At 35.5% G+C, this 13787-nt stretch overlaps 1 protein-coding gene across 6 annotated transcripts in view; it reads left to right on the top strand.

Annotated features, from left to right (window-relative positions):
* GRM7 (glutamate metabotropic receptor 7) overlaps positions 1 to 13787 on the top strand; it is an 849841-nt gene that overhangs the window by 170003 nt on the left and 666051 nt on the right. The window lies entirely within an intron of this gene.

Raw genomic sequence — 13787 nt, 5'->3', positions numbered from 1 at the left:
TTTAACCAAAGTCTAATTGCTTTCCATATTAAACAGATAGCCACTATTTTATTTTCACCTTGCCACTTTTTTCTTCTGCTGACGAATTATAATAAATAGTATAATTTCAGTCAATAAAAAAGATATTTAAACTAAGAAAAGTTTTCTTTTCATATATATAAACTCCTCTGTTGACTGAAGATGGGTTTATCCAAAGTGACTTCATCATAGCACCATCCTTGAATAGGAACGAGGTTGTCCCTGCCTAGTGCCCCCATAACTTGGGGCACATATTACTATTTTTTTTAATCTTAAACTCTTTTGGATCATATTTAGTTAAGATCTTTGCTTGGCCAACTTACACTCAACAACCACCCAAGAAGGGAGGCTCTAACGTATTCATTAGCACATAGTCTTACAGACTGGTCTTAAGAATGTCTACCTCTGGGACATCTGGGTGGCTCAGCGGTCAAGTGTCTGCCTTCAGCTCAGTGTGTGATCCGAGGGTCCCAGGATCAAATCCCATATCAGACTCCCTGCATGGAGCCTGCTTCTCCTCCCTCTGTGTATGTCTCTGCCTCTCTCTATGTCTCTCATGAATAAATAAATAAAATCTTTAAAGAAAAAAAAAAGAATCTCTACCCCCAAATCCTTGCTACTCTGTAAACTATTGACAGACTTGCTCAATTCTCCTTTACGTAGCTTTTGGCACTAAACTTAAGCAGATTTTATCAACAGGTAAGAGAAAGCAGAAACAAAGCTCACTTAGCTGATGCCCAAGAAAATCCTTCACTTTGAGGGTCAGAAGGGAAAAGCTTTATAGAGTGAAGAGATAGGAAATACTCACCTATTATGAGACTGAAAGTACTCTCCCCAAAAAGCTGCCTACCTCTATGATTCACTGCAAATAATGATGGTGAGTTGACTAACTTGCTTATGCCTGGAGCCTGCCATACAATCATAGGTTTGTTATAGGCATTATTCTATATAATTCTCTTATCTGTAAAAGGACACTGATTCAATTATTATTTTTATTTTATTGATAAAAAAGCCCAGACTAAGAGGATTTTAATAAGTTGTTCAAGGGTGCTGTAGACAGATCATAAGGTAACTAATAAAGACTCAACCCCCTTTTTTGATACCAACCCCCATGTTCTTAACCTTTCTGCCAGTGATTCTTGAAATGCTGCCAGGAGGCAGCAACAGGATGTCTTGGGAATTAGTAATGCAAAATCTCAGGCTCTATCCCGGAGGTACTGAGAGTTAGAAACCGAGGATTGGCAGAGCCCTCTGATCTTTGCCTCCACAGTACTCCCAGGAATTCTGATGCACGTTCCAGTTTGAGGACCACTGCTTTGTGCTGTTCTCCCCCATGTTCCAAAAGAGAAGTCTCTTAGTTAAATGTCTGAAAATGACCTCATAGACCCGGCTAATCTTGCTGGTTTTTTTTATAAACCTGAGATTGTGGAATTTGTGTGGTTCCTTTGAAGAAAGAGTAAGTTGTCAAGAAAAATTTAGAAAAAACACAAACCTTCCAAATTTTTCAAATTACTGTCACCCTGTAGCATAATACTTATGATCCTAACTATGTAGGAAGGCAGATGACGTGGAGAAAATTGGCTTAGTCTTAAATGAGAAAGTGTTTTTTATGTTTTGTGACAGGTATTATATGGATTAAGAAATTACATTTATGTCTTTATTTCTCTAATGAAGTGCACTGAAGTAAAAAGTAACCTCCTTTATCCTGAACATTTGTGACAGTTTATTCCCTTTCAAGGGATTAGAGCAATGCATATGCTAATCAATCTATACTGGCATCATTTGCTTGCAAAGATGACAATATAGCAAATGCTTGTTACATGTATAATACTGAAGGTGCCATGATAGGAGAAAGCCATAATTTCCACCCAGGAAACGTCAATCAATACAAAGTTGAAATTCAGTTCAGGCAAAGTGTCATTCTTGTAATACTCCGGCAGAATAACTGAGAAAAAATTCTTTGAGAATTCCTCGATAAACTAGAATCTGTTCCACTGACAGTGGATTTGATTGGCTGTTGCTACTCTGTCTTTCCTGACAAGTGTCTCTTGTGAATGTGTAAACTGATTGTTGCCTATTTTACTCAATGTTTTGGAATGTTTACGAGTAGGAAAGCGTATCTGGCTTCTCTGGTCCTATCCATGTCATTTTTAAAACAATGGTTTTGCCAAGTTCAGGAATGCCAGTCTTGCTTATCCACTGTATCCTCTGTATGAGGCACAGAGCAAGAGCTTAATAAATATCTGTTGGAGAGGTGGACAATGCTGCCCCCACTAAGGTAATTCCTCAGCCCCACTGCCCTTGTGTTATTTTCATGAAGCCAGTATATCCTGTCTATGGCCATATTCCAAGATGGCCAGTTTATGAAATGTACTTACTTGAAGTTCAAGCTTGTGAATCATCTTATTTTAGCATTGGAAGGAAGCTCAGAAATGTCCTGATTCCAGCCTCTCTACAACATGGATGAATGCTGATGACTTTCAACACTTCTAACAAACCTCACTGCTCTGTGGTGGGAAATGTTTCATAACTTGACCTTCTATTCTCCTTCCCTAAAATCTTAACCTAATTTCTTAGTTCTGTTGTTTGAGGTCTCAAGTAAGACCCTGGTCCCTTGCTACTTAGAAGATTGCCCTGGGATCAGCAGTGTGGCCCTCACTGGGCAGGATGTGAACTATGCTTTCAGGCACATGTCAAACCTTTTAAAAATCTTCAAATTCATAAAATTTTCTCTACCAATCTCTAATCTGCTTTTAATCCTATCCAGAATATTTTTCAAATTAGATATTAAAGTTTCATCTCTAGAATATCTATTTGAATTTTCTTTGATCTTCCAAGTCTCCACTTAACATGTAATGTGTTCTTCTGGCTACTTGAACATGTAGAATACATTTATAATACTTGTTTTAATGTACGTGTCTATTAATTTTATCATTTCTGCCATCCTTGTGTTGATTTTATTGGACTGATATTTCTCCTCACTAGGTCATATTTTCCTTCTTTTTGCATGTCTGATAATTTTTGTCCCATTTATTTTTGTTTTCACTGTTGGTATCAGATTTGAAAAATCATTGCCAAGTTTGATGTCAAGAAACTTACCCCCTTTGTTTTCTCCTAGGACTTTTGTGATTTCAGTCTTAAGCTCAAGTCTTTAATCCATTTTGAGTCGATTCTTATGTATGATATATGATAGTGATACAGTTTGATTCTTTTGCATGTTTTCCCAATGTTACTTATTGAAGAATATGTTCTTTCCTTTCCTATTGTGTATTCTTGGCTCCTTTTGGTAAAGTAATTAAATATATATATATATTTATATATATGAATATACCACATATGTAAATATATATATATGGTTTCTCTGGCCTCTGTACTATATTCTATATATCTTTTTGTCTGATTTTATGCTGATATCATACTGTTTTGATTACTATGGCTTTAGAAGAGAGTTTGAAATCAGGAAGTATCATGCCTCCTACTTTATTCTTCTTTCTCAAGGTTGTTTTGGCTATTCAGGGTCTTTTTTTTTTTTTAATTTTTTATTCCACACAAATTTTAGGACGTTGTTCTATTTATCTGAAAAATACCTTTGGACTTTTGGTAGGAATTACATCCATAGATTGCTTTGGGTATTGTGGACATGCTAACAATACTAATTCTTCCAATCCTTGAGCACAGAATATCTTTCCATTTTATTTATATCTTGCTCAATTTCTTTCATAAATGTCTTATAGTTTTCAGTGTATAGGCCTTTTTCCTCTTTGGTTAAATATCTTGCTAGATATTTTATTCATTCATTCATTCATTCATTCATGGATGCAGTTATAAATCAAGTTGTTATCTGAATTTCTTTTCTGATAGTTTATTAATGTATACAAACACAACTAATTTTTATATATTGATTTTATACCTTGCAGCTTTATTGAATTCATTTATTAGTTTTATCAAATTAGAGATAGAGTCTTTAAGGTTTTTTGTTTATAATATAATGTCATCTGCAAAAAGAGACAGTTTTACTTCCTCCTTCTCAATTTGCATGCCTTTTTTTCCCCCTAATTCTGGCTAGGAATTCCAGTATGATGTTGAATAAAAGTGGCAAGAATGGGCATCTTTGTCTTGTCTTGATCTTAGCTTTCAGCTTTACACCATTGAGCTTGATGTTAACTATGGTTTGTCATCTATGACCTTTACCTGGTAATTTTTTATTGGTTGTCAAAAATTGTGAATTTATTTGCTGAATACTGGACATTTTTATATTTTTACAAGTATTCTTATGCTTTGTTCTAGGATGCATTTCAGTTACTTGAAGCCAGTTTGATCTTTTCGCATTTTTCTTTTAAGCTTTGACATATGGGACCAGATTGGTGTTAAGTAAAGAGCTAATTTTTGCTTCACTGCTGGGGAAAACACACTTCTTAGTACTCTATCTGATGCCCATGAGTTGTGAGATTTTCCAATTTGGATAGTGGGAATGAAACTAGTTTTAGCTTTGCGAGACCTGCTATTATTCTCTAAAATACTTTCAAGTGGTTCTTCTTTTGGCTTCAGAAAATGACCTCATATTAATGAGATGAGTAGTTCTTAGCTATGTACTGCAGTTGGGAAGTGCTCTGAAGATCTTCAGAGTTCTCTCTCTGGGTTTTCTCTTTTCTCTATGATACTCTGACCTGGGAACCCTGAGTCTTTGTCCCCCTAAACTCTTAGCTTTGTCTCTTCACTTGATGAAGTCTCCTGGGCTCTGTCTACATTTCTCCCCTGTATCACAGCTTGGAAACTCTTTCCATCCAGTAAGCTGGGGCAATTGTTGGACTTAACCTCATGTTTTTTCCGTCTTTAAAAGTTCACTGTCTTTCATTACCAGACATCCAAATTCTTGGGGGAAAAAATAGTCCATGTAAATAAATACTCCAAAGACAAATATAAAAATGAATAAACAAAAAACAAAGATTGCCTCTCATCTCACTGCCAGGAAAAAAAACTACAACTAGCCTTTTCCTTAAATCCGTATTTTGATGTATTAAAAATACAAAATATTTCTGATGTCATTTAGGTTTTTGGTAAAAACTCAAGATACCTCTTGACATTTAATTGTCTCCTGGCAGTAAGATGGATCTTATCTGGTAAAGATCACCCACACTCATGAAGATCCTGATTCTTTCCATCTTTTCACTGAACTTTCATTGACATTTATTTTACTCAGCCCAATTTGCAGGTCATTTAAAAAATTATTATTATTATTATTACTATTATTTTTATTACTTCTTGTCAAACTTTTTGTGGTGGAATCAGTGGAAGCATTTCATTTCCATTCTGTTGATATTTATCATTGAAGCATCATCACAAAGGCCTATTTTTCTTTTTCTTTCTTGTTTTTAATATAGAAACTCAATTGCATACAAATAGATGAAGTTTTCTAAAAGCTATTCTCAGATGTGAATGAGACTACTGAAACAACGTGTTAGTGTGAGGAAAGGTGGTATGCTTTTGGTGTGTAGCCTCCCTTGTTCATAACTGTGAAGTGTTAGGAGTTTGAATAGCACAAGTTGTTGTGTTAGGTCTGTTAGCAGTGTCTGTAATAAACTGTACAAAATCTTCATAGTGTAGCATCAAAGAACATACAGTCTAATCAGATGTTTGGCAGTCAGGCTTCCACACAAAGTTCCTTCCATCCCATCCAACTTAGGACCTATTTCTGAATCTTCTGCTTTGTCAGGACAATAGGCAAAGAGAATGGAAGAAGCATCAAATTTCAAGGTCCCACATTGCATGAAAGAGAGGCTGTGACTTCTCACTTTAACGCTATGAGGGAGAAAAAGGAATCAGTTTTCAGCTACTGGAGAGGGCCTTCTTGCACACCTTCTAGCCCACTGCTAAGAGTTTCTAACATGTTTATATTCTTTGGTCATAATTGTATGACTCCATCTTTTGTTCATCTCTCCACTTCATCCTGACACTACCATCAGAAGTCACTAGTACTTCTGATGCGGGTAGGCACAGACCTCTTGGGCCTCCCCTCAACTGTCTGGCACTGTTCTCTTCCAGTTTGGTAGCTGGACAAACCAGTGTGTTACCCTCCTATTCAGATTCTAAGGCTACTGTGAGCCAGGAATGCTGAATTTCACCTCATGCTGTGGAAATGCTATAACATCAACACAAACACACACAAACTGCATGTGTGCATATTGCTGCTAGCAGGGTGACCATGCTTTGCTCATGGTTTTTGATCATTTTGTTCATAATTTTTCATAAACTTGCTTCTTGATGGGAAGATAGCTGGGAAAGCATTCTCTCTTCTAATGAGCCTCATATGTGTTTCTTAGGATAAAATCCTTATAACTGAAACAAATTAATCCAAGTGTTTGATGAAAAACTCCCTAAAAAAATGAGTAAATTCCCTCTTTCTTCTTTTCCTTTCTGTTGCCCCTTATGAGTGATAGCATTGCAGGGTTATTTTGTTCTTGAGATACTAGAATTTGGGAGTACTGCCTTTGGCACTGTTAGTAAACATTTCTTGATCAGACAGTAAGGTGAGTTTAAATGAGTGAGGGTGAGCTGTTGGCAGTATTGGGGATCTGGTGAGCTGGAGCTAGGCTCATTCCGAAGAACTTAACTAACACAGTGTCTATGCCTTCTGTACAAATATCAACATGTCTTCAACATGGTAAACCACACAAAGTTGGTCGCAATTTGTTTGCCATTGGCAGCTGATATGGTAGGAAGGAGACTACCTTTTTTAGAATTTGTCCTTGCTTACTATCTTTTTCAGAATCCAGCAACAATCACATTGTTGCATTTTCTGGTTCACAATTTTGTCATTTTCAGGTTGTTTACACAAGGCACTCCTGTCCAAGGGACATAGACAGTGTATGTGGGTAACTAGGTGTTTTCCCTGAGGGGTTAATTTGGAGAGATAGAGTCAGATAAATAACAGAAACTAGAAGCAGTCAGACAATAACGAGAGGGACAAAGGATACCTTCACAAGGGTCCTTTAAAAACTGTTATTTTGATTGATAAAACTTTAGTTTTTGGAAAGGAGAATCTGGTGTAAAGTCATTGCCAGAAGGTACCGCATTTTTGCCATGAACTGTGTTCAAAGTTCTGGGAAGTAGCAACTGTGGGGATAATTAAGTAGTTCTTATAAAGAAAGAGGAAGGCAGAAGGATAAGAAGAATGGAATTATTCATTAAATCAGTCCAAACCATTTGGGCAGGTCTAGGGAAAGAATTAAGAAGGTTTTTTTTAATCTTAATTCCATAGTTGCAATTGCTGTGATATATACCAGGGGCTGGCAAAATTTAGTCTATGGAACAAATCTGGCCCACTACCCATTTTTGTAAATAACGTTTTTTGGAAAACAATTCTTTTATGTATTCCCTATGGCTACTTTTGCTGTACATTGGCAGAATTGAGTAGTTGCAACACAGAGATTGTATGGCCTAAAAAAGTGACCATATTTATTTACTATCTAGCCCTTTACAGATAAATTTTGTCAATACCTGATATACATAGTAAATGCATAAGCACTAGATAATGGTTTTTACCAAAATCCCATGTGAATGGCTACAGATACCTTGGCACTGGGAAATCATGTCTGACTTTAAAGTTGAGTCTGAGGGTTCATTAAAATCATCCAGTTTAACACCTACTTCTCCTGCCAGTAGAAAACCAAGACCAATGGGATCCCTGGGTGGCGCAGCGGTTTGGCGCCTGCCTTTGGCCCAGGGCGCGATCCTGGAGACCCGGGATCAAATCCCACATCAGGCTCCCGGTGCATGGAGCCTGCTTCTCCCTCTGCCTATGTCTCTGCCTCTCTCTCTCTCTCTGTGACTATCATAAATAAATAAAAATTAAAAAAAAAAAAAAAAGAAAAGAAAAGAAAACCAAGACCAAGAAAGGTGGAAGGTGAAGTGGCTTGCTCTTACTTGCAGAGCAAGTAAGAAGCAGGGTCAAGATAAACCACCAGGCTGCTGTAATTCCAGCCAATACAATTTCTAGAAATTGATAAAGAAGGCTTACATTATAAATATTAATAGATAAGTGGTCCCTTTTGGTTAGTATTTGACACGAATCACTCACAGTTTGAGAAGCTCCTGCATAGTGGAATGTATGTTCAGGTCTCCTGGATATTACCTAAAGACAATTCAATCCTTAGTAATAACAGAAAGACTTTACTATAATATAGACTTGTTTAATGAAGATCCTAGGAGAAATTTTGGGTCAGAATTATCATAAAGCTTGAGTGATCCTTCAAAGATTATTTTTATTGATTCAAAGATGATTTTGTTCTCAAAAATCTCTATATTTTGAAAATTTCTATGAAACCTCAAATTCCCAGTTCTATTAATGTCATTCAGACCAGGGTGCTTAATTATCTTTCTTTTCAGCTGCACTTTCTTGATGAGAAGTATTGGCAATGTGAAGATTTTGATGTTAAATAACTTCCTCCAACATGAACATAATTAATGATCTTTATTCGGAGTTCAACATTGCAGTGAAATGGAACACAGCCAAATTTATGCATTAAATTCTTGGATTATTAAAGTCCTCCATGAAAGTTTGATTTCCTATATTTTTAATTATCTCTGACTTACATTGTCAAGCATACGAGATAAGCAAAGTAACAGATTACATTCAAAGTTTTCTCTTCCTGATCCAAGCATAACTGAGTTATTGTCTTTTTATATGCCAGAGCACATAACTCAGAGTTTGGTCAGCATCTGATGTGAGAGAACTGAATAGATTTTTCATTCTTGTTTGTTGTGATTTTGTCTGCACTGAGGTGTACACGTACAATCAATACTTTGTCATTAAAATCAGTGTCTGAAGTTTCATTTTAAATAATAGTTAATTGAATTTTATGCTAAATTGATGTATGTATTTTTGTTTTGCTGACCAAAGGAAGTACAGGTTATCATGTTTAAAGAAAAAGAAAGGAAAAAAAAAAAAAAAACATTGGGGAGAATTAACTTAATTAGAATTAAATGAGGCTCATAGGTTTAGGAAGACAATCCTTACTCTCTCCATGTTTTATACAATATCTTTCTTTCCCTTAATGATTCTGTTCTTCAGCTAGATAAAGGAATATGCATCTCTGGAATTTAAAGAGTGAATTGTCATAGTGTTATTACTCAGGTATTAAATAAACTTTAAAATCTTAAAGCTTCTTATTCATCCATGCCCATTTGTTCTTTTCATCCTTGTTCATTAAACCAGTGTTTATTGACAGTTCACTATGCTCCCCTCTTTTAGGCCCTTGAAATAACTGGTGAACCAAACCACCCACTTGTCTTGTTCTCCTGAGGTATATAGTATTATATAGTGAGAGAGGCAGCTATTAATAAAATAATCCCACAAAAGTAATGTAGAGTTGCTCTTTGATAAAAATGTTATGGAGAAAAAGATAATACTTCTATGGTTCTATGAAAAACTATACAAAGGAAACCGGTTATAAACTGGGGATTCAGGGTCCCTTCTTATTTTCAGAGTTTATTTGAGCTAAAAGCTGATAGGTAAGTCTTAATTCAGGTGGGTGGAGGACAGAGGGATGATGCTCCAAGCAAGCGAGCTGCCTGTACAAAGGTTGTGTGTGTTATGGAAGAGGAAGGATGACAGCTTGTTTACAAAATGAAGAACACCAACCTAATTCAGTATAAGAGGAAATGGACGTGGGAAGTAAAGATCACACCACACCGAAGAGTTTGGCTTCACCATAGGAACATAAGTGAAGTGTTCACCAGGGAGATTATGTGGCTGTCTTTGAGAATTGAAAATATCACTCCTGTTGCTAGGCTGGTAATGAATTGGAGCAGGGGTAAGAAGGAAAAATACAAGGCTGTGCAGAGGTCCATATTAAGTGACTTGTGTGATGGGATGTCTCTTCATGCTCCACACTTTCCTAACTATGGAATTTTCCATGGAAAACACTGTTATAACCTTGCGTGAGATAGAAAATTTCTTTGTTAATGAAGGAGGAGGAATTTTTTTTTTAAGATTTTATTTATTTACTCATGAAAGACACAGAAACATAGGCAGAGGGAGATGCAGGCTCCCCATAGGGAGCTCAATGCAGGACTCGATCCCAGGACCCTGCGACCATGCCCTGAGTCAAAGGCAGATACTCAACCACTGAGCCACTCAGGTGCCTGAAGGAGGAGGAATATTAATATGAAAGTCTGCTCTGAATCAAAAGCCTTACGTACACCAAACTGTTCAACATCAGCTTCACAAATATAAGACAATCTTATTCTATACATGCAGAAATCAAGCTTTACAAAGTTCGAGTGACTCTTAAAGTCACCATAGCTTCCTAGCATCAGAACAAAATTTAAATCCATGATAGTTTCACCACTAAACCCATGTTTTATCCATATGATCACCTCAGAATCCTCTTTTAATGTAAATATTTCAATAGGGATCAATGCCCAAGCAGATAATTTAATAAAATGTAATGAAGTGAAACTTCAGAAAGTAAATCCATGTTTCTTTTCAGAGATAGAGCTGAGAACCTAAACACTAAATTAAATCCTGAACTATGCCAATGCAGGGGATAAATCCCAAACATTCATTCCAGTTGACTATCCAGGTGTGTAGAAAAATGTTTTTGTTTTGAATATTGCTTATGTAATATGGTCATCTACTAGGATTTGGAATTGTGTATATTGAGAAACACCCATATTCTCTTATTGTGACGTAGGATTCAAATTACAAATTCTCCTCCTTTCCATATAGTGTTTGATTGACCATGAATTAGATGCCAGTTGGAAGAAAATTTAGCCGATCTGAATTAGAATTCTGTTTCTTTTATATTTGATTAAATGTGTTCACATGTGAAAACTTTTCAGGAAAGTGTGGTAAAAAGTATTAGAACTTTATTTTCCCCAATCAAAAAAATTCTCACGTATATGTACACACACACACAACACACACGCACGCGCGTGCGCGCATAGATATACACACATTTTTTTGGAGTTTGGAGATCGGTGCTTTAACTTAAGGTAAAAATCTGACATGTATTTGCAAATGAGGAAACATGAGTTTACACTGTAAGGTCCAGAATCAGAAGCTTTGTCTTGTACAGGAAAGCTAATAAAAGCTTCTTTCAACTTAAAAAAAAAAAAAAAAAGAATTCTCAAACTCTTTTCTCATGTAATCTTCCCTCCAACCCTATGAGATGGATTAGTTAATTGAAAACATGAACTTGAGATAGTTCATGTACAGTGACTGCAAGAATATAAATTTCTGCTCAGCAAGATGAGATTGTGGAGTTCCTAATGAATCGTAAGGGCAAAAAATTGTGAAACTGAACCCAAGTGGCTGTGTGTGAGAACCTTCACTTCTATCTTTCTATCTCTTGGGTATCCTTTCTCCACTCTGAAGAGATTCTAGCTGCAGAACATATAAGCATTGAGTCTTGGGCAAGTTTTTTTGTTTTAACTGAAATAAGTTTTTCCTTTTAACATTTCCTTTGAAGAGTTTGAAAAAGTTCATCCAATCCCACTTAACTAAAAAGTGTCCAAAGGTATTATTAGGTAAATAAGAAGCTCTCTCCTTTTTGCCGTCCCTGTGCCTAGTATTTAAAAGATTGGTTTCAGTGTCTTAGAGATTTAAATGAAGTCAGCAATTTAAAATGCCTTTTAAGGTGCAAGTGCATTTCTTGTATTCTGCAATAGCTTCTATTGATTTCAACCAGAGCAATATTTTTAGAAGGATTCAGGGTAGATAATGAAAACAGGAAGAGAGGCTGACCTGTCAGATCAACTATAATCTCTACATCAATGGACAACTTTATTTAATAGTTTAGGAACTAAATAAATCTGATCTAATTAACTTGCTTAGCTGTAAAAGATATTTATGTAAATTAATTTTTAATTCTTTGTGCCAAAAGGCAAGATGATACCAGCCTTCCCTCTCTTTATATAAGTACAGTCAGTTTTAACCTATAAATTAATAAATCATGTTAGCCAAGTCATCTCATTGCTTTAGAAATTCTCTTTTTTCTCATACTTTGCTCCAGGGGTCTACTTTTAGAGCTTCCAGATTACAAAGAAATAGCATGATATTTGGGCCAAAAAATGTATTTATGAATTAATGATTGTCTTTGAGTTTCATTATCTTGATTTTTAATCTGGGAACTTCATTACCTAAGAGATACCACACTGGTCTAAACTGTTTATCCATCCTGCTCAGTTTTATGGTAACAATAATATCAAAAAAAGTTTTCCTGTACCTGTTTATTGGACTCTTTGAGAATTATCCAAATCTAAGTATTTAAGAAAAATTGACTTGTAAATTTTTTCTATTTTTATTAGTTTAACTGAAATATAATTTAGATACAAAGTCACCAACATGCATGTACGATTCTGTAAGTTTTGAAAACTGAAATCACCACCACCACAATCAAAATATTGAACTTTTCTACCATCCCCCAAATTTCTTTATGTTGTTGTACTCCCTTTGAATTCAGGCTTCTTCCCCATCCACAGACCCTAGTAACCACTAGTGTGCTTTCTATTGCCTTCCAGCAAATTGTAGGTAATATTTCGTGTCTGGTTTCTTTCCTTCAGTTTAAAGCTTTGGACATTCATTCTTGTTATTGCAAATATCAGAAGATTGTTTCTTCCTATCACTGAATAGCTTAGGTATACCACCATTTGTGCATTCCCTAGTTGATGGGTATTTGGGTTCTTTCTAGTTTGGGGCTATTAAGAATAAAGCTGTTATAAACACTTTTGAACACGTCTTTCTGTGGGCATATGTCTTGATTTCTCTTGGGTAAATACCTAGTTGTGTTTTGCTGGGTTTCATATTAAGTGTATGTTTAATTTTATAAGAAACTGCTAACTACTTTTCCAAGTGTTATTTAAGAGTATCAACTATTCTATATCCTCAATGACATTTGCTTTTTCTCTTTCTAATTTTAGTCATTCTATTTGGTGTGTGATGGTATTTCATTGTGATTTTAATTTGCATTTTCCTGAGGTTTCATGATATTAAGAATCTTCTCATGTGCTTATTTTCCATTCATATGTCTTTTTACTCTCTCCATAGTTTTATCTTTTCCAGAATGTCATATAGTGGGAATTACACAGCATGTAGCCTTTTAAGATTTGCTTCTTTCATTTAGTAATATGCATTTAAAGTTTCTCCATATCTTATCATGGCCTGAGAGCTCATTTTGTTTTAGAGTTGAATAATATTCTATTGTCTGAATGTACCACAATTTATTTATCCATTCACCTATTGAGGGGCATCTTGGCTGCTTCCAAATTTGGGCAATTATGAATAAAACTGCTATAAACACCCTTGTGCAGGATTTTATGTGGAAGTAAATTTTCAACTTTTTTGTGTAAATACCAAGAAATGTAATTGCTGGATTCTATGGTAAAAAGTGTGTTTTTTCTTTTTTTCTCTTTTTTTTCTTGAAGTATATATAGTTAACATACAAGTGTTACATCAGTTTCAGGAATACAATATAATGATTCCACAATTCTATATATTACTCATTGCTCACCAGCCTTAAGTCACTTGGCAGAGTTCACTTTTCTAAGAAACCACCAAACCATCTTCCAAAGTATTCCTACCATTTTGCATGTCCAGCAGTAATGAATAAAAGTTCCTGTTACTCTTCATCTTAGCAGCTTAAGTGCCATCAGTGTTGCAGATTTTGGATCCCTACTAATAGGTGTGTAATGATACTCATTTTGTATTAATTTGTACTTCCCTGAGGACATATGATGTGCAACATCTTTTCATCTGCTAGTTTGCCATC

The sequence above is a fragment of the Canis lupus genome, chromosome 19 (genome assembly GCF_048164855.1).
Source record: "Canis lupus baileyi chromosome 19, mCanLup2.hap1, whole genome shotgun sequence".
NCBI lineage: Eukaryota > Metazoa > Chordata > Mammalia > Carnivora > Canidae > Canis > Canis lupus.
Note: the sequence above shows the minus strand (reverse complement) of the source record. Positions and strands in the feature narration are given on the sequence as shown.